We start from the raw sequence: 3,380 nt of genomic DNA, 5'->3' as shown, positions 1-3,380 counted from the left end.
TACTGGATACCTCCAACTACATGGTTGTATGCAACTTATGTGGCGCTCTCAGTTACAGTTCAGGAGTTGGCATGTTTTCTTCTTGTGTTTGAGACTGTCTTAGTTTTCTCTTTGTTATTTTTTCTTATGTGCTTTTGATATAGCATTGGGCTTGAATTCACCAAAAGAATTGAACCCGAATTTGGACCAGTCCAAGTTGGGTTGGGTTCGTTGGGAACTGCACGGATACTGCCAACCAAGGTTGGATGTTGTAGAACCATGTTGTAAGTTGTAACACATGACAGACGACACATGAAAAAGATGAATGGTTGAGGCAAGAATGGATAACATTACATATATCCTGCCTGATAGACAGCATTTCCAATACGAACCGGCCTTGATCGCCTGAACCAAAGTAATGAGCTAAGTACTTGGAGATTAAAAATCTCAGGTTCACTGAGAATGTCTCTTTTTACGAAGGATAATAGTTAGTGCGAAGTTGGTGTTGGAGAAAATGAGTTATTTAATAAATGATTTTTTGGTTTTGGTGTGGTTTGATCTCATGACCTAAGGGTCTAAAGATACTCACTCATTTTTGAGTGAATGAAATGGAACCTTTAGTCCCACATTGTGGAAAACTAAAGAGATGCTTCACTATATTATCATGTTTCAACTCATGCCCATGCGCGTGTACCAAGCACCAAGTCCGTGTCTACTTGAAATTATTTTTTGCAAGTTTTTAACTTGATAAATAATTTATTTAAGAGTTTTATTCATGGAAAAATTCATTTTTTGTGTTTAATTGTTTTACAAGAAACAAAACTCGTTTTATAAGAAAAAACCTAAACCTAACTTGATTTGCAAGTTAATTTTCCTATAAATACAACTCGAAAATCTCTTTTCAAAACACACAAGCAGCGACCATCTCTAGGTTTTTTTTCTTCATCTTCTTGCTTTTATTTTCGTGCGGCGTTTTACTTAAATCTCCTTTGCTGAGTTTGAGAGTGGGTAACTTGTATTGTACTAATACAAGTTATATCGGGCAGTCTTATCCTGGACACATCTTCGCACGTTGGGGTTTAGCATTAATTTAGAGTATACCCGCGAACTAATGTGTTAAGGACAGCTTGTTGAACCTGTGATTCTGCGCTCATCAACTTATTCGTGGTAGAGTTGTTTGATACGGTTCTTTATATTTATTGTTTGATACATCTGATGTTTCTTCTCTTGTTGCAAGACTCCAACATTTGGTCTATGGCAGGCCAGAGTCAATGGCATTGGCGGGTCTAAGAAAGAACCATCAACGATATGATCAAACACAAATTTGTTTGCTGCTTCAGTATAATGGACACCATCCCAAACAATCTTAACCTTTGGATTTTTGCATTAACCGATCAGTCTCTCTTTCCCATTTACTTTCATATTTGCTCCACATCCATATTTTGAGTTACAGTTATACTTGCCACCACGCCCACAACAAGCTTTAAGAGGCTGCTTAAATCCTGTACCACATATACAATTCAATCTAAAATCATCAAATCAAATGCATTTGAATTCAGTCACAAACTAACAACAAACCTCGATTGCTATATCAAAGTAGAAAATTAATTAATTACCATATTTTTTAGCTTTGCTGATGAGTAAATACTTGACTTTGTAGACATCTACGTACGTGATTGCAGCTGATGGGAGTTGTTTTCTGAGTTTAACAACTGTTTCATTTAACCTACGGTTGAAATACTGAGCTACTTCATTGATAGGTTTGACACAACCCACTTCATCGATTTTCCCTGGAGCGATTTGTAAGGAATCTATCATGTATGCTAAGCATCCAACTGGACCAGTGTTGTGGATCCAGAAATATCTCCCTCCTCGACCATAGATATCCTTAAACAAGTACATCGCACATGCAGATTTTAGTTCATATCCGGAAAAAACATGACTGCTACATGGGGTTATCAAGTTTCATGAAAGGTTACCAAGCCAGTAATATCCAATGATGAGGACTGTTTTGTGTTTTATAAGGATTTAGTAACCCGCACTAGAATTTGGTAACCGTTTGTAGCAGACTGCAAAGTGATCTTAAGCTAGAGTAAGTGGTGCGCAATTAACTCCACGAGAAAAAGAACAAAAATGAAAACTTTTACTTACCTTAATATTTTCTGAAAATTGATTAAGTGTGTCAGATATTAGATCTCTAACTTGCTCCATTGGCATACCAATGTAATAACTAGTGACATCATTCTGGCCAATATCAAATGTGTATAAACCACGCGAAAAGGATTCATTTTTTGGCATCAAAATTTGGAAAACCCCACGTATAAAATAAAATATGAATTGATAAAGTTATCGACTTACTTATGATGTAAAAAATTCAAAAATAATTATGAATATTACCTCGATTACGAAGTGTTTGAGATCTTGTTGTGAATTGTGCATATTCAATATTCTGAACGACTAGTGAAATTGGACTAAAGTCCAGATGAGGTATTCCACTTTCTAATTCCTGCCGCAGCAGTGGCAAAGTTGGCTCCATGAGTGAAATTTGCTCCAATCGAATCGAGATACGCACTGAGATGAGGCAACCCAAGTTTCTCCGCTGAAAATATTAAGAAACCTTTGTGTTTTGAGAAACTTATGGCAGATGTTTGTTTTTTAACCAAGTCCTGATATGTTAACTCCACCAAAGAAACCCGAGATTTAATTTCACCTAAGAACATACGGTCTAATAGTCTGAGTGATCTTGTAAATGCAAAAACTTAGAAAGAGGAAAGATATATTGATGAAAAACCTGCATATGATCAGGTGAGAAACAATTAAAATAGGTGATTCTGGTTTTATATCCATACCTATGAAGTCGATGATGAGGCGTCCATCGGAATATCTTCCAGCAGGAGCACCAAAATATGTTTCCCCTGCTGGTTCCCAAGCTTGTCCGAAAACAGCAGACCAAGCCCCAGTATCAGAAATTGAATCACCAAAATTGAAGATGGCTGGAAAATTGCAAGGAATATAGTTTCCCAAAGAAGAAGTAGAATGAGCACTGACATATCCAACCAGAAGAACAGGAACGAAAAAGGTTACTGCAAATCTCAAATGAGGGCAATGGAAGTAGGAATGTTCCATCATAAAAGAAAGAAAACTGATTGAAGAACCAGAAAGAAAGAGAGTAGTAGCGATTTGATCAGTTCCACAAAATTCACGAGAACTAATATATAATCTGTCTACTTATTAAGAGTGGATTCTCATCCGCCCCGATCTTACCCTAAAGTGGCTATACAGTACTGGTATCAGTATCTGTATCGAAGTATCAGATGAGGGATTGAAGATGCTTATCACGTTTCGATGCATGTTTTTTTTTTTTTTTTGTAAACAATATCAAGTTGTATCTGATGTCATTC

The 3,380-nt window shown here is 36.5% G+C and overlaps 1 pseudogene; it reads right to left on the bottom strand.

Annotated features, from left to right (window-relative positions):
* Positions 1-329: 329 nt before the first annotated feature.
* LOC113351008 lies at positions 330-3,105 on the bottom strand (annotated as a pseudogene).
* Positions 3,106-3,380: the final 275 nt, after the last annotated feature.

Source organism: Papaver somniferum, chromosome 2 (genome assembly GCF_003573695.1).
Source record: "Papaver somniferum cultivar HN1 chromosome 2, ASM357369v1, whole genome shotgun sequence".
Lineage (NCBI taxonomy): Eukaryota > Viridiplantae > Streptophyta > Magnoliopsida > Ranunculales > Papaveraceae > Papaver > Papaver somniferum.
Note: the sequence above shows the minus strand (reverse complement) of the source record. Positions and strands in the feature narration are given on the sequence as shown.